Below are 21,062 nucleotides of genomic sequence, written 5' to 3'. Positions count from 1 at the left end.
GGCAAGGCAATTTTTCACGTCAGTTGAACGATGACAATTAAAAAGATACTTAAAAACAACATGGCTAGATTGAAAAATAAGAGTTACGTTTTAATATTCTCATGGTTCGAAGAAGCGCTTTATATAACGGATGTTACTAACCAGTTTAATGGTACTCAGTTTAGCGACCTCGGATGCATCTGCCTTGCTGGGTTTGAAGCTCCCGACATTCGGATCCCTCCAGAGGTCAGATGAGCGCTCACTTGCTGGACCATCTTGCTGGCTAGAAGAGTACATTGTCTGTCTTTTACTAAATTGTAACTGTAACTCTTAACGTCTTATAAATATTTGAAAGTTGCATGCATCCTTCCCATACATCAGTAGATTCGATTTGCCAGTATTAAAGCATAATCTGCTTTTGACCCTGCGTTCTTAGCATGAACACAGATTTTTATGCTGTAATTGGGAAGCTTTACGTCTAAGGCAAAAGTAACTGACTTTTTCGAGGACGTTATAAAATTTAGCGTGCAATTTATTCTTTCTGATTGTTTGCGATGCTTTCTAAACGGACCACATTGGAAAATGTGGAACTGCTGCTGAAATGTTTCAGCTTTAACATATTTATGACTTTCCAATGGCATAGTTTGTCATTGTTCGCTTTTGAGTAATTTGGTGTCCTAATTTGTGCTGAGGCTTAAAGCCCTTGCGATGTGTAACTAAAAGACCACCCTTATGGTTATTCCATGTATTTGTCAATTATTGTTCTTTAACAGGCCTATAATAGAAGCCAGGATATCTTAAACATGACCATGTTTGGATGGAATCCCATGTTTTAATCCCATTTCAATAGAGAAAGCCTGGCATTAATGTCAAACTGGCTTTACTTTTGAATTATGGATTTGGTCTCTACCGTGAACAAAGCTCATTGAGTGATACTAAAAATGTCACACAAGAGCTTAGTTCTGATCAAAGGACACTATGTGAAACCTGATGTGGCCCTTGGAATTCCAACTGTAACTTGACTACTATATAGTGAAGCAAATACGATATTCTATATGCAATTACTTTTTATATTTTGCAAGAACCAAATTATATCATGATCACTGAGATGGTTAAAAACTGTAACAAACAGTGTGATGAAAGGGATGCATGAATTAATTTCAGCCTGTGGCGATTCTTCAGGCCACATTCCAGTCCACCGCTTTTAGGGGGTTGTTAGTGATCCAGTCTGAAGGTAATCTGGCCTGGAAGTTCAAACTGCACTGTTGCAATTGGATCCAGACCAAGACTGAATTGCGTATGGCTGCTGTCTATCTTGACGGTCAATTTGGATGGAAAATGTCTGAAATGCAGCGTGGAGAATCGCCACTGGCCAACATTAATTCAATCTTTTCTTCCATCGCGTTGTTGGCATGGGCAATTACTGAGAGTAAGACATGTGCCTCAGGATTGTCAAGATGTATAGATGTAGAGTGCCTCTAAAGATGTTGTGCATCTAACTTCGATTTAGGCGTGCAAAATAATGACTTACTATTACCAATTGCTCATCCTGATTCACAAATCAAGACTGGTGGAATTGTTAAGGAAGTTGTGGTAATGCAGGCTTTCTGGGACAGGGCCGGTTGCCTTGTAAACTGCATGGACACCAACACAGTGTTAAGTTATTGGCTATTACAATTTGCAGATAGTTTTGCACCCTGAAAATGCATCTATATTTACTACCATAGAAAGCTTCCATAAGTGCTTTCGAAGGCTGGGAAGTGGCAGTCCCATATTTAAAGGTCTGACCTTGTCCAAGCGAGACTTATCACAAATAATCTTGGTATTATGTGATTTCAACTTATGGGTGAACATTGCATGCAGATAGCAAGCAACATAAGTTCTGGATAATACAAATTACCTAGGGTTTGCTCATTTAATCTCAGTTGTAAAGCACATTGCAGAAGATACCTTGGGCTTGGCTTTCGCATGTGGCCACATAACATCACACTTACCTGTCAAACACAAGTCTTGGTCAGACCACTGCTTTATTACTTTCACAATGGATTCTGAATTCAAATATCTGAAGCCCAAGGCAAGTAGCCCAGACAGGCTTATTCAGTGTAAATTCTGTGGGAAGTTCTTTGTGAACATTTTTCAAAAAAGGCTTAACACAGTTGGCCCACATCATCATCCATCCTCCATCTTTCTGTCATGAAGCCCCTCAACTCTGTTTAAATATACAATCCAAAACCAACCAATAATGCGGCCAACTAGTATTTCTGGCGTAATCCGCTCAGTATGAAAAGACAAAAGCTGGTGAGTCATTGGATGAAAACCCAAGAGGCTTTCAATTGTGATGTCAGCAAACTTAATATGAGAACCTATTAAACGATTGAGTTTGTTGAAGAGTTAGTATGCTGATTAAATTAACCAAGCTAAACATCAGAAGAGAGAGGTGTTTAAAAGCTTCCTGGAAGCATATGATCTGGAAGCAGTGAAGAAACCCCTACTGCATCTGATTATTCTGTGGAAACCTACCTTCCTTCTTGGAGAATATGATCCCTGCAAATTTGGTTCCGTAGCCAGATAAATTCAGAATCTTCCACTTAGGCTGAATTTGTATCATCTACCAATAAACCACACCTCCTAGCTTTCTTAAACACATGTCTTAAAAAGTATTCAAGGCAGTGGGCAAAGTTAATGTGTGATCTCCCTGATCACTTTTCACAAGGACCTACTATCTAAGACCACATGTTTACTCTAGGACCAGCTATCTCGACAATAATTAAGACTTCACTCCCCAAGATTGCTGTCCTCGCATCACACTGACAAGTTCGAATTTCTTGTCCCACTTGATCTATCTGCAGTCAAAGACATTGTGGTCAGAATATCCTTATTTCAAAGCTTGGAAAAATGGGCTAAAGTAAACTGAACAACTCTTTAGTGGTGTTTTATTTCTTTCAAAATCCAATTCTAAGCCAACAGTTCAGAACTAGATGATCATCATTGGTTTTGAAACCCATTGCTTGCATGGACCTCCAAAGATGTCCTGATCTCATAATACAGACTGCACTACCAAATCCATGGAGTAACAATTGGAATTCACATCAACCTGGGTGACCTTCCAGACCAGAAAACACATATTTCACCATTTTACTTGGTTTAGGAGATGTATTTACACTTGAATAATTATTTTTATAACTGGTATTTGTACAACTATTAGCCTACCATTCTGTTAGATGTAAGAGTATCTCCATCTAGAGCACCAGCAGTAAAATAAATTCCAGGCATGGTTCGACAAGGAGACCTTCTGTGCATAGTAAATTATAGGAGTCATTAAAAATATAATTCTCCATTTTATGATCTGAAGAAGGATCTTCTTCCTTCGCCAAACAATAAACCAGATTGAACTAACTATGCTCAATAATCACCAACATATTTTATGTAGAAATACATTATGAAACTAGACAGGACGGAAACTCAAGTTGCTGGGTTATGTCTAAACTTAGTCAGATCACATCACCATAGCCCTCAGAAAACTGCACTGAGTCCCAAAGGCCCAGAGAATTATGTAAAAAAAAAAAAAACTCCGATTGTCAAAGCACGGAGGAGGTTGGGTCTCAGCTTGCTGCAACACGTAACACTGGCCTACATTCCCAGTCTCAATATCATAATAAGAAAAACAAATCAGATTGGACAAACCAGATTGACCAGAAAAGCACTCTGAAAAAGTTTTTTGTTTTTTGTTTTTTACATTTACAGGTTTTATTTGATTCCCAGGATAGATTGTATACATACATATATGATGCCTTGTTTTGCAGTTATGCTGTAGGATACCCTTCACCATGCCTTTGCTTTAAAGAAGAGTGGTTGTGAATCCTGATGAGGGTTGATGGCCCTTGGGCATCTTATATCGAACCATATGTCAATGAAAGAATTCCCCAATGTACCCTCTGATTGAAGTATGGTTGTCATAACAATAGAAAGGAAAAGGAAGGGGTTTTATAGATATAATGATGAACTTTACTGGCTTTGTATTGAAAGCAGTTATGTTTTGTTTGAAAGAATAGTAAGAGTGTATTTGTATGATGGTGAAGATTTCATTGAGTATAATTGACAGGTAAGAGGGTGTTCGTGAATATTGAAAATTGGATGTTTGTGATCAGGGTCAAATAAGGAAATTGAAAACAGCAATTAATTATATTTCAGCAAAATTGAACCAACCGGAAATATACATACAAATGATATTCTATTACAGTGACTAGGTGTTTTTAGGAATTGTAATTAAGGTTGTTAAATTATTTTTTGTCAATTTTGTGTATACATTTTTTATATAATTGTTAAATGAGTTTACTTACTTGTGTATAGTAATCAATATGAATTTTGTTATCTAATGAGTGACAGGAACCTGTGGACTTATGGACTAGTCTGTAGTTTTTCTTCTTCTGGTGTATCATTAAGTTATTCTGTAGTAAAAGAAATATAGGTCAGTGTTTTTTTTTTTCTTCTTTAATTGTCTTGATATTACCCCTTTCCAGCCATCTCACTAGATACAATTGAGGTATTTCTTAAGTTTGTTAGAATTCTTTCATAGTAGTTACAACATACACATTCCTGAGGTTTGATTTTGACTGTTAACTGATACCTCGTTACCAGGGATTGAAAAATAATTACTTCTCGCAAACATCAATAAAGTTAAATTAGCTTGGAAGGAGGGCACTGTGTAACAGTGTCTATACATTGCAGTGTTAAATATCTTATACGTGCTTGGTGGTGCCTAGCCGTTATACTGTTGTTTTTGGGTCATTACTCTGGTCCAGAAGGTTGTAGTTATCTGGTTTTCACTGCTCCTCTCAGTTTAATGTGTAGTGTGTGTGTTTCATATGTGAATGTCAGTATTTTTCCTATTTTACACTTGGAAGGTAAATCACTGACTGGGCATTGATCGTACTAGCTGTCAATATCAGAATTTCCAGGGCACCTCCTTGAGTAATCCTTGAACTGCCATCCTCGCTTTCTTCAGGGAGTCACATTCTAAATAGGAATACTTACGCCAGATGTAGCAACCAATTTTATGGTCGCAGATGTTAAATTTGACTATTTGTGACTGCAAAATGGGTTTAAATGTACAAAAACCAAAGTACGATTCAGTAACAATACTGAATTGTAATTTTGGGGTTTTGAACAAAGACAGCCAGTATTTGGAAGAGGCATGTCAGGGACATCCCATCCAAATGCAGATTTTTTTTTTAAAATTTTTTTTTTGCTTCTGTAGTAAGGTTTTGCTACGGAAATCCAGTTCCAAAACATTAATATTTTACCATCAAATCAAATTGGTGTTAAACATTTGCAAACCTTGGGGGTCCCTTCCCCTTTGTGAATGTCAATATAAAAATGTTTTAGAAGCAGGCCACTGGGACCACTCAGCCGTGTTTACAAGAATGTTTTTAAAAAGTATTCATTTAATTTTTTTTAAACAAATTTCATTTTCCTATTAGGAATTTTTATTTTTATTTTTATGTTTTAAAGTAATCATAGACCTGGTGGTCTGGAGACCTCAGCAGACTACCATGCCTGTGACTCTAACCTATTGCAGAGGGTCTCTATTTGCATCCTGTCTCAATCATATCAATGAGATAGGTCAAAATGTGACCCACTATGAATCAGCATTTTGTGAACCATCCTATTAATTCATAGGTTGGTTCACAAAATACCTGCAGTAGATGTCAGTGTGCAAATTCCACCCACTACTACTGAATCATTTTTAATAGATTCCTAAAAAAGAAATTGCAAATAGTTATTTGATGCAATGTACGATCTCTTAATAGGGATCTTATACATCAGGCCCCTAGTTTTCTACTTTCAGATCGAACAGTGGTGCCAGAAAATGCATGTTCGACAATGACATTTACTGTAAAACCATTCAGATGTACATGGATTCTGTACCACAGGACAACACGGGATTACAACATCATTCACCTTTCTTATATCCTGAACAATCCTAAATTTGCCATTGCGCTTTTGCAATCCCATAACTGGCGTGTTGTATGGACTTCCAATTATTTCCCTCAAAATCCCTTTCCTCAACATGTCTTCAATAATGGGTGTTATTCCTGCTATTACTTCGGAGTCATGTGCTATGTTGGTGTTCTTGGTAAAATTACATCTGGTCTTACATTTATTTTGACTGGTTCTACACCCTTGATCAATATTTTCCAGTGGAATCACACCCTTCTAGATTCACTGTCTCTTTTAAATCTGCAGACAAATCTTCAACTGTCATCATTGGGTAGATCCCTACCATTTCTTGTTTAGCTATTTTAGAATAGGCATTGTAATCTGTCTGTTAGCAAATTCTACAAATAGGATCTCCTTTGCCAAGAGGGGTAGGTCTGGGACTTCCGCTGTTCTCACAGTATAAAATGGGTAGAATGGATAGTGTAGAATGGGTGTCAAAAAGAAATGACTATTGGTAACCATTTACTTCACCATCCACAACTAGTCCACTTTGGTCTACCTCTAAGACTGTGCCAAGCATGCAATCTGTTTTCCCTCTCACGCACCATCATTGGTACATGCCTGAGTCTAAGTCCTCATCACTAAACATGGGGAATTCCTGAATCACATTTGATTTTGCATGTGTTGCACATTTCAGTTCATTTTAAGCAACTGGTTTTGATTTAATCTCACATGGTTTACATTTTGTTGAACCACAGAAGCCTGTGGGACTGGAACCGTTCGAATCTGATTTGCATTGGAACTTGAACCTGTTTCCCTGAGAATTCTGCATCTGTAATTGATTTCCTCCCTGCAAGTGACTATTGTTTACTTTATGACAAGGAGTCAGCGTTGCACCATCAACACCAGTACTCAGATCAATTGGAGCATCTCTCCCTCTTCCTTAAGACACCATCATTCCTTCTTGAACACCTTGTATCCCTGCTTGAAAACCAGTTGCTTGCATTCTGGTCATATTCTGTACTGCACCACCATTTCCCACGAACGACTCATTTTGAAACCCTCTTTGTGCAAACTTCTTTTGAGCCAACATGAACTTTTCCTTATGTTTCTTGTGCTTAATTTCTTGCTCATCACTGCTGTTAGACCTGGCATTGTTGGTGTGGCCTCCCCTGTCTTTTTTGCCTCTGCTTCCTATGTTTTGACTGTGTGCTGGACTTTGTTTTTGCTGTTTTGGCAATTTACCACTGCTGACCAGTGCTAAAGTTCAAGTGCTCCTTGTGTAAATTGTATGTGTAATTGGCTTTTCCATGATTGGCATATTTGATTTACTAGTAAGTCCCTAGTAAAGTGCACTAGAGGTGCCCAGGGCCTGTAAATCAAATGCTACTGGTGGGCCTGCAGCATTGGTTGTGCCACCCACGAGTAGCCCTTTAACCATAGCTCAGACCTGCTACTGCAATGTGTGTGTGTGTGTGTGTGTGTGTGTGTGTGCAGTCTTAACCTGCCAATTTTGCCTGGCAATTGTACCCACTTTCCAGGCCCAAACCTTCCCTTTTTATACATGTAAGGCACCCCTAAGATAGGCTCTAGGTAGCCCCATGGGCAGGGTGCATTTTATGTTAAAGATGGGACATATACTGGTGTGTTATACAATGTTCTAACAGTGAAATAGTAACACATTTGTTTTTCACTGTTGCAACGCTTATCTCTCTCATAGGTTAACATTTGGGCTGCCTTTAAATATCTTTTAAGTGCAGTTTCTCTTTGGGAGCAGATAGAGGTGGGGAGTTTGGGGTCTTTGAACTCACAATTTAAAAATATATATTTCGGTAAAGTTGGTTTTTAGATTGTCAGTTTGAAAATGGCACTTTCAGAAAAAGGGCATTTTCTTGCTTAAACCTTTCTGTGACTCTGCCTGCCTTTGTATTCCCTGTCTGGGTCAGACTGACAGTTGGGCTGTTTGTGAATCTCCACTAGAAAGTGACACAAAGAGAGCTTGAGTATAGCCTACATATCCTGATGGGCCATTTGGACTGGAGTGGAGGGAGGAGTGGTCGCTTACACCTGAATGGGCTGTGCCTGCCCTCACACAATGCAGTCTCCATCCCCCTGGTGTGAGTCTGGAGCCAAGCCTGTGCAAGTCAGGATCTTGTGAATAACAGAGACTTTCCTTTGAAGTTTGCCTACTTCAAAGGCAGAAAGGGGTATAAGAAGGGGACCGAAACCCCCAGATTTTCAGATTACTTCTGGGACCCAGAGGAATCTCTGCCAAGGAGAAGAGCTGAAGCGCTGAAGGAGAGGTACTGCCCCTTTGCCTATGACTGTGCTTTGCTGGGTTGGCCTGCAGTTGCTGCTTCTGCCTGAAAGAGGACAAAAACATTTTTTTGTGGTATATTCCTGCTTGTGAAGTGTTTCAGAGGGCTTGGACTGAGCTAGTCTCCTGTTCTGAAGTCTCAGGGTCATCAAAGACTTCCTGTGCCAACATAGGGACTCTGCTGAGACTCCTACCATGCCAAGTGGTGCCCTATCCAGTCCCTGGCCCTTGAAGCTGGAGGAAATCCACGCGCAGGAGCCGTGTGGGAAAAAGTTTGACGCACCACCTGCAAAATGACTGTAAAAACGACATGCCACCCGCCTTGCGGCTGATATCGACTCACCACCTGCATTGCGGCTGGGAAATCGATGCATCGTTTGCATCACGGCTGGAGAAACAATGCCACACCACCTTGCGGCTACTAAAATTGACACAAACCCACACTGCGCAGTTTTCCATGAACATGTGGCTGGATTTTGCATGCACCATCGATGGGCGTCGGAATCAATGTGAACCTGTGCGGTTCTGAGGTGCCTCGTCTGGAAATCGATGTAGTGCTCTCTTGCTGGAGAGAAAAACAATGCATCTCATACCCGACAGTAGAAGAAACGATGCACGGCCTGACTTGTGAATAAGGAATCGCGAACTTTTCTGACGCACGCTCGCCTTTGCTGCTTTATTTTTTACCCAAACCAGGTACATTGTGTAACAACAACATTTCCGTTGTTTTCTATAAGGTTCTTTTATTTTTAAAATTCATAACTTTACTTGTTTATGTTGGAGTTTGGTTGTTTTGGTCTTGTTTGATTTAGAGAAATATTGGCTATGTTTCTAAACTGGTGTGGTGTCCATTTTGTAATGTTTTCACTGTATTACTGCGTGTGTGTTGGTACAATACTTTACACATTGCCTTTGAGATAAGCCTGACTGCTTGTGCCAAGCTACCAAGGGGATGAACAGGGGCTATCTAAGTGTGTATCTTCATTGCCCTGACTAGAGTGAGGGTCCCTACTTGGACAGAGTGCAAACTGACTGCCAACCAGAGACCCATTGTCTAGCAACTGCAATAATGCACATATTTCAAAATATCATCCAAAGTATTTGTCTGCCAACAAATCACATTCTGTGTTATATGCTTACTAATCTCAGGTCTCAAACCAAGAACAGTCTTTGAAATGAAAAATTCTATATCTTTCAGGTCAATGTGCATCTGACCTGTACGCTGCTCAAATGCTTTTATCAATCTCTCATAAAACCTTAACTATTTATCTACAAGCATTTCAATATTGAGGAATAAAATAATGTTATAAAAGTGCAAAAGTACATTTACTTCACATACTACAACTCTTAAAAGTCTGTGTTTATACAATACCACTTAAATCTAAATATATTATATTCCTTAAACATATTTCCCTTACCATGAAATCATGTATCTATATATTTATTACTTTAGTCCTACTGAACAAGAAAAAAAAAAAGTATTCTGCTTAAAAGCTTTACTCTGTCTCTCCGTCACCTATACCTCCTTCAATCTATCCTCTATCTCAACTCTCTGACTCATCCCAAACCCATTCAACTACTATGATCTCCAAAATAACCCTTTTTAGACTCTTCCCTAAACTACCTCTCCTGGCTCACCTCAAATCTCAGTTTACTACTATGATCTCCCAAACAGCCCTACTAAATTCTCCAACGTACATCTCTCTTTTAACTCATCCCAAACCCAATTTTACTACTATAATCTCCCCAATCCCTTTCTACAGATTCTTCCCTCCTCCATCCCTCCTTTACTTTTCCCAAACCTCATCTTGCTACTATGATCCCCCAATTAACTCTTCTAGATTCTTCCCTTCTCTATCCCTCCATTATTCTATTCAGTCCAACAGACTCGTGTCCTCTGCTCAAATTAAATCATACCTCCCTATACTAATACTGTGCTCATATTCCCCAATGCTAATCCACCACTAATCCTTTTGTGTTCCGGAGTAATGCGCTACTCACCAAAAAGAGCTTTGATGCTTCATCAGGGGTAGTAAGAGCTCTATAATTATAATTACAATTACAATAATTCATGCACAGTTTCCCTCACTTCCTGTTGAACTTGGTTAATTCTTAGATAATCCAAGTGTTTGGGAGGAACTATGCCCTTCAGAAATGTTATCTCCTCATTATATTTAGTCATTAAAAGAGACAAAGGTGCATTTGGGTTAGGATCGCTTACTGGCTCTGCATCTAGTTACTGAACAGCAATCTTACATTCTGCCCACAAATCACTTGGGACCACAATATCGAAGAACTTATTTAAATCAATCTACAACACCTTAGAAATTTTGACAGATCTCTCGACGTGTGTACCACTGCATAGGATTTTGTCTGAACTTTGGAAAATTATGCAAGATCCCCTCTACTCCATTGCACATGAACGTAACATGGTATCTCTCTCAAGGGATAAGCAGCAGTTTCACCAATCTTTTCAGAATTTTCAGTCTGTTTACTTTTTCCCTCAACCTCTTCAGCTTGTTTCTTTTTCTTCTCAAATTTTTGTGACCATTTGTTTTCTAATATATCAATTTCACTCCATCTGCATACACATTTGATGTATTCAGTAACATGTAATCGCATTCCATAAGAACACGTTTTCAATTGATTCATCATCCAGATTTACCCTAAAGTTTTTCTGCAACCGTGTGCTTTTTGAAATGTCAGCATCATATATTTGTGTCAGTTCGGTCAATTTTGCATGTATTGTTGCAGCTCTCCTTGTAATTTCTTAGCAAATTATTTATTTTCCTTGATAGTTATTTATGTAATCAAGATCTAAACATCTTTTAATTATTTTCCCCAATTCTATTTTTATTCTCTGGACAGTTGTTCTCTCTTTTTCTGAATCTGGACTAGTGTTTGGACTCAAACCGGTACTTGGCCTTTCTGCATCCTCAAACGCAATACAGTTTCTGGCAGATTCCTCAAATGGAGGGGGAAATAACTCAACCGCTAACAAATTATTTTTACTTGGCAAGGTCTGTGTTTTGGAAAAAAATTGTCTTCCTTCTCCTAGAGCTTGGATAATTTGTGGAGGTGTCCAAACCAAAATCTACAAATGTTGCTATATTGGGGTAAATCTATTTACTAGAGTACCTCCAGTGACTCCCTGGCTCACTGTAGCTGGTGCACAAACAGTTTGTGCAGGAACTGCTTGAGTTGTGAGCAATTCAGTTATCTGAGCTGTGGTCATACTCACAGAATCTGTAGCTTCTGTGAGTATTACAGTTTGGGCAGTTCCTATTTGGCCTGGAACACTGGTAATCACTTGCTTTGTTACAGAGTGTATAATAATAGGCTGTGCAACCATTGGTTGTACAGCTACTGGCTGTATCATTTGTGTTGGACTAGGAACTTGTGAAACAACTGGTTCTACTGGTGTGGTAGCTACTGTAACATTACTGAGCAACTAAGCTCCATTATTTGGTGTAGGACCCACATAAGGTGGTGGTCGTGTAGCTAAAAGTTCATCTAAAATATCATCACCAGATTCAGTATCAGATTTTGTTTAATCTTTCAGTTTTTCATCTTTCAATCTTTTTCTTTTTGTGCTTTTCAAATTATTTTTCATACTCTTTTCATTAATAAGTACAGGATATAATCTAGCATCCTTGACAACCATCTTTTTCCAGCTTTGAATTTGATCATCCCAAATTGCATCTGCATAGTTTCCTATTGCCTTTTTTGTTCATTTCTGATATCTTCTGTACCTTAATTTCATGCCATTGTATCTCACGTACTAAGTGCTTTGAATTTTATAGGTCTAGGAGGTGGCTTCATTTCATGTAGATTTTCTCTGAAATTTTCAATAATTTGTAAACTAAATTTACCCCATCTAAGAAAACTCAATGCACCTTCCTTCTCAGTGATCTTATACCATTGATGGAGCTAAACACATGTATGCAACCCTTCCTCGTCATCATACGATATGCAGGTGTTCCCTCAGGAGGTACTTCCTCACCCTCCCTTATTGGAGACATCACATTTCCTCTCATTAAGCTCCTAAGAGTCATGAAAAATTTCATAATTCTGATTTTATTCTGACGAATCAAGAATAAAAAAATATGCATCTCAATTTGTTTTGAAACTGCTCTGTAAACGTCAAAACTTCAGAACCCTCTGTTCTAATCGGAATGCAGTTTAGTTCTTCAATGAGCAAATCTCAGTGTGACTTGACGTAATTCAGGCAATCACAGCGCAGGTTAAGACCAACTGACCAATACCAGTGCATCATAGTATGACACAACAGCTCACTTCTTGGAGCAGTTTATCTTCCTTGACAATTTTCTTCTTAAAACACAGAATTTCCATTTCCATGACCTTACAATGTAAAGTAACAGCAGTCTTTGTCTGCTACTTCGAAAGAAAATTATAAAATAATCGTCAGTCGGAAATCCCAGCTCTGTACACCTTCCATCTTTTCAATCATCAAGAGTTTTCTACTTATACCAGTGAAATCTCGACCAGTGGGAAATCACCTAATCAATGTAGTGCCACCTTTGCACATCAGGCTTCACCCACACTGATCAATTTTCTATTGAGTTGGTACATCCACAACAATTTGTTATTGTCCCTGTTTCAGTTGTGCTGTTGACTGCGTGTCGTCACTAGTACCACCAATCAATCGCAGACAAGAATACCATATAGCTCTGTCTAATTTGCCTCTATATATCTATCCCGGGATCTTAAACTAATTCTTAATCCAATAATCTTTATCTCTGCTTTGATCAAAGCATATATAACATAGCAATAATACCGTACTTCAAAACATCAATAACTACATTTCAGTGTGATTCATATTACATAAGCCACATTCATTATCACAATTTTGATGCATCACTCTATTGATACTTACACCCGTCAAATCACCAGTCTCCAATTTATATCAGCAGCCGATTCGGAAACTGGACTCCATCAGTCTTCAAAATCAGGTTCTGAGCAATTAGGTTTTTAACTAATCTGGGCAATTTTTTATTATTACAGTCTCTTCTACTCATCATCTAAACCTTACCTCTGCTACCAACTTATTGGGAAAGGGTAGAATGTTTGAAATTCATCTACTATTTTAAACTCTCTATGTGGGCGCAGACCTTTCAGACAAGTGAATAATCGAGAGACTGCAGATCTCAAATATTATTAAACTAAATCTACTTTGCTATTTTAGAGCTAATAAGAGTTATAGTTGTATTTTTTACTTTTATCACTCATTACTTCATAAATCTTTTAAATCTTTTTTTAGTCAAAAAAAGCTACAGAACATAGCATAAAGTGTGTCCCATAAATCTGATCCTTATTCTAAATCTCTTCTAAATTGAGATAAATGCATTTAGTTGAGTAAACCCATAAAGATTCATCTTAGAAGGCAGCAATGGTGACTCCATAACAGAGCATTATCCGAGTCAGTGAGTATCAAAAAATGAAATTTAAAATGGCAAAACGGGGACAAGTGGCTGAGAGTCTGTCTAGCCTCTGAGATTATTCCGTACCAAATTCAGAAGATATGCCAGTTAAGAGAGAGAGAGAGAGAGAGAGAGAGAATGAATATATCAGTCGTAGAGTGTCTGCTAAGGCGTGTGAGCATGTTCTTTCCCTGGGATATCTTTAATACACATTACAGTGATGCAATTGTTTAAGCATTATTACAGATTTAATGTTTCAACTACCAGTAGTAGATGAGAAGCTCTGAGACAGGAACCGTTTCTATCGAGTTTGTGTATTCTAACAAAGAGCAGTCTGAGAATGTGATACATTTTATTTCATTCAACATTAGTCTTGAAACTCTAAGTAAAATTCCCATACGGTTCACTTTCTGAAAGGCAGAACATGTGTAAGTTTTATGAATGTTTTCATTACATGACTTTCTCTCTCACACACCATCACACTAGAAGCCTATTAATAATCAACAAGTGTTAAAACCTCTTTAAGCAAATTAGGAATATCAAGGAAGGTCAAGCTGTTAAAGAGAAGAGAATATAACTTTCTTTAGTTAGGATAGGAAGTTAGCACACATTAGCAAGTTGACAAGGCACAGGTCTTGCAGAGTTTAGCAAGTTGACAAGGCACAGGTCATGCAGATTTTAGAAAAGAAAATGTACGTTTAATATGCTGCGTTTAGTTAGTTCTCATAAACGTTCAGTATGCAGCCTTTAGGTAGGCCTACAATTCATTTATACAGGTTATTTAATCTAAATGTAATTTTACTCATTTTCTATTGAAATCTCTAGCAGGTTCATCTGGGCTTTCACAAAATCTGTCATTGTAAACCAGCAAATGCACAAGGAAGAGCAAAGGATGGTCAATAGGAGTTAATAACAAAACAAACCACTTTTGATGAGTAACTATTTTGTGCAGCAGCTATTCTGCGAGTCGCTGTTGTATGGGAACTGTTACTCAGTAGCTATTCTGGGATTACCTATTACTTGTGAACCATGCATAAGAGGTGTTCAGTTTAGGCCACATTGCAGGTCATGACAGAGTTGGTAGTTCGTACGGTGGAGAAACAGTAGCACTGCCATCTGAAATACATATACATGAGCGGGAAGTTTACCTTTTTGCATACAGAAAATTGCTTTTTATCACTGCCACAGCTTCATTTTGAAATGTCATTCTATTTTTCCTTGATGCCTGAGCACTGAGCACTGTGTAATCCAAAATGTAGCATGCGTATGTCAGCTCACATTTTGGAGTAGGTTCCCAAGTAATCATTAAACAGGACGGATGTGAGACCTGGAAATGGAAATGTGGGGATTGGACCACGCATTGCTACAGTACACCGGGAGTTTAAATCCGGGGTCATGTTTGGAATCCTCCTGGAATCCTTGTCTCCTCTGTTGGTGGTTAATCTTCGGAGCTCCTGCTGTTCTAATGACCAGACACTTAGGGCCAGATGTATCATCACGGCCCATTGCGATTCGGTAATAGCGATTTTTAAGAAATCGCTATTACCGACTCGCAAAGGGCCATGTATCACATTTGCGAATCGGTAATAGCGATTTCTTAAAAATCGCAAATGCTATTACCGAATCGCAAATTGTGATACCGGCCCCATTCGCAGCTATGGGCCTGTTGGCCCATAGCTGCGAATTATTTGCATTTCCAAAATTGCGATTTGTGAACCAGAAATCACAATTTTGGAAATGCAAAAGGCCAGGGTGCTGGGGGCCTAAGGCCCCCTCTCCTTCACCCCAAAATCATTTTTTTAAACATGTAAGGTTCACACATGCCAAAAGGGCATGTTTGCTTTACATGTTCAATTTAAAAATGCAGTTTTACTGCATTTAAAAATTTTGCACCAGGTTACCACCTGGTTGCATATCATGGTATTTTGCAAGTGCAAAATGCCATTTTTGGAAAAATCGTAATTTGCGACTTTTTCCAGCATAGCCTTGCGACCTGGAATTTGCGATTCGCAAATTGCGACTCACAATTTCCAGGTCGCAACGCAAGAAATCGCAATTTTTGCGATTTCTTATTTGTGGTCTGCGAATGCATTTCATGCATCGCAGACCACTGTTTTGCACTCGCAAATGGCCGAATTTACTGATTCACACCGTTTGCGAGTGCAAAACGTTTTCATACATCTGGCCCTTAGTTCCTGTTTGAGGTGGATTTCTGTAGTGACCCTTATTAAGAATTTACACTGCCTGCTGTGTACAGGGCAACACATAAAACTGATGAAGCTTGAAGTCAGAATGTCAATCACACTTTTCTGTTCAAAAGTTCTGTCTCATGCCTTTTTTCTGTCTTGCTAGTGCAACCCGTGCTCACAGTTCCAATCTTGTGCCTTTAGAACCTGCGCCTGTTCCCAACTCTTTTTAGCATGTGACCACTATGTGCACTCATTGTATGAGCAGTTAATATTTAGGATGTACATTGTAAATAAACGTTCTTACCACTCTGTGCAGCCCCTGTGTACCTGCTCGTCAGTTCTCAAATCATGTACATGCAGGCATAGCAGTTCTAATACAGTCCTCCTATTCCATTCACATTGTTGAAAGCAGTGCAAGCGAGGCAAGCACAGTTTTTACTTTAATTAACTTGTGTCGCAAGGAAAGCACCACTTCGCCCTCAGCTCGCGGTTCAGCACAGCATGGCCACCAATCACACCAGATGACAAAAGCTTAGGCATGCCTTCCAAACTTTCTTATGCTGTAAGAAATATCTACACATTTTAGAAACTATGCGTAAGTATGGAATGTAAAATGTAAATTGTAAATTAGCACTTGTATAGCGCACTACTCACCCGTTAGGGTCTCAGGGCGCTGTACTCATACCGCTATGGAACCCCTCCTGGCTTTTCCCTGTGAGGCGCCCACTCCTGAGCACCCCTAGGGTGAAGCCAGGCATCCAAGCGCTGTTGGGGCCGTTGTGGAGATTAAGCAAGCTATGGCCCAGAGTTGCAGAGTGGGACCCATGAATTAGATTAGGCACCGAGGCGAGAATTATCTGGTCAAGGGGAATTGAGCCCAAGACCTGCCGAAGCGGGACTTGAACCCTGGTCTTGAGCCAGATCTCTGCTTCAGGGTCTGCCGCTCTAACCATTGGGTCATTGAATCAGATTTTGAAACTTCTGCTCCAAAACAGGTGTAAGACCAGTGCACATCTTACCTTCCTGGCTACTGCTATCTTTCAAACCAATGAAATTAACTCTTTCAACCAGAAGAGATATGTCTCATCACCCGCATTGGCTTAGGTAGATTTGCAATTAGTCAGATTGAACTCTCACTTTAATAGCTGTGGGGCATGGCACAAAAGGTCGACCCGAGACAACTGTAGAGATTTTCATCACTTAAGCCACTAGGGCAGTTGTGATCTTGTGGCTCTAGAACATTTCTCCTCTGATAACTCTGGTAAATTGTTGAGATGGCGACTATCTTTTATAATTTGAAGTCTTAGATTGGTTTTTGATATAAGAGTTCTGAAGCATTTCTGCACTGCTGCCTCTGGCTCATTTATGAAACAAGTGTTTGAGCATTGTAAGCTCGCGGCTCTGGAACACTTTTGAACTGGTGTCTCAGCTGGTGACATTTGGACATTCAAAATTATATGTGTGTATCTCGGTCAAACAGTCATGTGACTGCATAAAATATGTTTAAACTTTTGCTTCATGAAAACTCTGCCATATATATATTTCATTTACCCGATTTAGATTAGCTTAACCATGGAGTGCTCAAAGAAAAAGAAAAATATAATTTCTTGATGTGAACTGTGGAAAATACAAGTTATCCAGTCAAAAGGAAGGTCAAGACGTTATGGGGGAGAATAAACACAAAAAGAATGAAAACACTTGAATAAGAAGGGAGCAAATTAGACTGACAGGAACACCAACAAACGTTAAGCAGTGTGCTGACCTAAAGCTCAGTCTAAGTATTGGTATTGTACACAGTAGGTCTTCAACAACAGCCAGCTAAAATGTTTCTAGGTAAGACCCAAAATGACTAACTGGGGATACAAGTCTGCTGCTTTTAGATCTATGTTTTAACAATCCTGGTGTGCAGCAGACCTATTGCTAACAATATACTTAGTGTGGGGTTGGGCCCATTGGCTTTCTTTGATAAACCTCTTTCACCCATTGGCTTGTGACTTTGTCAATCACATCTTGGCTTACTCCAGTATTCATTTCTCACCCAATGCTGTTGGCTGTTTAAGTATATTATTCCACCTCCATTCAAGTGTTGGCTTGGAACTGCATGACTGGATACTCTACAACTGTAGCCCTTTCTGTCCACTCCCGCTGACTCCCTCCCTTGTGTCTTAGTCTAATGTGTTAACACTGCATGCTTTCGCACAGTAGACCCAGATTTTTTGGATTAGTAAGTGCTGTTTTCTTATTATCGTCGCATCTTTTTGCTCAACTTAGTCTATGGATTTACCTTGAAACTCCTAAGCACTTACTGCACTTTGTGCACCGCTTTAAGAATATATTTTATTTTGGTTCTCTGTTTCTGGTAGGATGTGCCATGTTTTCTGCTCGGTACTTATTTTTGTGATTAATCTATTATGGGGCCAAAGATTTTATCTTCTCATCCATGCTAATGGCTTTAAAGTGAATGGCTATAGTAAGTGTTCACTCTGAATGATGTAATGCATCCAAAATGCTACCAAAGTCTGATGTTCCATGTTCTGGGTGTGACCTCACTTGGTATTTGTCCTTCACCTATGCTGTATTTGTATTCTAAAAGACTCCTGGGTGAAAATTAAGACTAAAGTAGTCTCTCTTCTCTGGTTCTAAGTCTGATCACACAACTCCCTGGCCAAGAGAGTCTTCATCCGTCTACCTTAGTCTCAAGTCCCAAACCTGTAAATATAAAGAAGTCATGCCGGTTCTTTAGTGATGGAAGTTGCCATCTGTAGCATTTCATGCGCCTATACTTCTTTTTCAATGTGCCCATTCTGTTTCAAATCTGGGGTGACATTTTTTCTTCAGGTAGTACTAAAATGAACAGGCTGTGCTTAAAGGTATGGAAATTCCATTGATTTCATCACTCCTGAATGAATACCCACAAAACTTTATAGTGAAGCCATGGTGGCAACGTTTTACAGTTCTCAAATTGTAAGACATTTGTTTTCAAATGGCATCTTTTATAGGTCCCTCCTAAATACAGCATTAGCCGTCTGTTGTTAACAGACCTATTGCACCCAATACTTTTATAAATACTTAAATGCACTTTGGGTTAGACTACTGCATACCATTGTCTTTTTATGTTTGTCTTCTAGGCATTAGATTGAGAACATGCCACAGGTGATTGACTGTCCCTATCAGCTGTTTCTTTGCCTTTCCCCCTCCAGTAGAGTCCTTGCATTCCAGTGCACGAGTGACTATGTTCTCTCATGCCTCTCCCCCTGACATCTTATTTTTGCTCTCTAGTCATCCCATACTCTCTCTCTCTCTCTCTCTCTCTCTCTCTCTCCCTCTTTCTTTCTCTCTCACTCTCTCCCTCCATCCCTCCCCCCCACCCATCCCACCACACTCCATTCCTGCTTCACAACTCCTTTGCATCTGGTGTTCTCCCACCCCTTGCTCACTCTCTCTCCATGTTTGCTGTAACATGCTGTCTCCCACCTGTCAATACCACTTCCTACCCAATGATATAAACTTACAAATGCGGATGGCTATCTTCAAATCTTGTTTTCGCCTCATAGACCTATGTTATGCTGATTTCTTCATAAAAACATACTAATAAAAAATATTTGCATGCAGACAACTTTAAAATGTACATATAAACAAAGCCAGTGTATAAAATAATTCCCTATCTCTATTGTATTAATGCGGCAGCAATTAATTTGCTATTCTGTTTTACAGCAGTTAACAATCTCTGCAGTTTGCTTGCTCTGTTATTAAAGATCTTTGCTTTGATAGTCTAGTGAGATAGTTAATTACACTGAGCTGAAGTTTACATCATATGAAGTATGCTTAAATGTGGTGCTTCACGATGTTTCTTACACCTTTTTCAAGTAACAATTGTCTTTAATTTTTATATTAGTAAACACAAACAAGAAAAGTGGATTTATTCTTACTGTCCAGAAATTCCATCATGCAATTTAGGATAGTGCCTTTTTAACGTTTAGCTGTGTACGCATTTAACATGAATGTGCCAAAGCTTAATTTAATATACAGAAATACATTTCACATTCATTTGAATTAAGCTATGGCCCAAAGAGTTGTTTTAATGGCATTAACATCACAAACCTTGCTCTTATCCTAATAGCAAACCTTAATTAGAGCAAAATCCATTTTCATTATTTAATTGGGTTCAGACTGAAGCCTAGTATGGTCTAAACATAGTGAAGAGTTTAACCCATGGTAAAAGTAACACATGATTTTCGTGTAAGACATTTTGTACCCCTTGGGATAGAACAGTACATCTGGATTAGCTCATAGTTATACTATGAAAAATGTAAGGACTTGAATGCTGCTTAGTCTTTAACGTTCCTCACACCTAAGTCAGTACACTGTCATAAGAGGACTTAATTTACGAAGAAGAACAACAGTGCTTAGAAATCATTCTGTAAAAGCTGGAGGGCAACCACATTCAAATTTCCCCTAAAGTACTGCTCCACACGAAGCTGAGGACTCTATTCTAGCTTGAAATACATTAAAAGATGATGCTGATGATCCTGTCCTGAATTTTAAATTAGATCTTGATACAACATCGGCTGATATGCCCTTACTGTTAGCCATCTCCTATTCTGATTATTTACCTTGGTGATTAAATTGAAAAACCAAGGTAATCAAATTGGTGGACTATCTCCGGTGTATAGTTCTATAGAACAAAAACAGATAACATAACATATCGTGTCCCCACAATCAAAACTTAATATTTGTTTATATTCATTCTAAGGTTTTTGTCTCATATTAAGTCTCATATGATTGAAGCAATTTGTAGAGTGCTATTTCATTGTGAGTATCACTGCAGGATCCTCTCCATTAGAAGACTCACCATGGGGTCCTCCAAGGAAGTGGAACATCCCTTATGGCTGTAGTAAATTAAATTCAGGTCTTCTTTCACTGCCCCTTTCCAGGGATGAAAACAGTGCTTAATTTGTGCATGTTGTTTCCGGTGCTGAGCACCAGCACTTATTTTGAGGGCCGGGGCTTATTCTTCTGCCTCAAGCATTTGCTGAGAGCAAAAGACACATATGGGACAGACGGAGGGAGGGAAAAACAAAAAGCGTCACAAAGGGAGAAAGTAGAAAGCTGCAAGCATGAGCTGAAGGGGCGGGGATTGGCTTTATTTGGATTCAAGAGGCCCGAGATGGCTTCAGGATTACGCCGCCTCAATAT

The 21,062-nt window shown here is 39.0% G+C and overlaps 1 protein-coding gene across 6 annotated transcripts in view; it reads left to right on the top strand.

The window, feature by feature from the left end:
* Window positions 1-21,062, top strand: part of MYO6 (myosin VI) — an 892,076-nt gene that overhangs the window by 98,971 nt on the left and 772,043 nt on the right. The gene's annotated exons all lie outside the window — the stretch shown is intronic.

This window comes from Pleurodeles waltl, chromosome 5, assembly GCF_031143425.1.
Source record: "Pleurodeles waltl isolate 20211129_DDA chromosome 5, aPleWal1.hap1.20221129, whole genome shotgun sequence".
In the NCBI taxonomy this organism is placed as follows: Eukaryota; Metazoa; Chordata; class Amphibia; order Caudata; family Salamandridae; genus Pleurodeles; species Pleurodeles waltl.
Note: the sequence above shows the minus strand (reverse complement) of the source record. Positions and strands in the feature narration are given on the sequence as shown.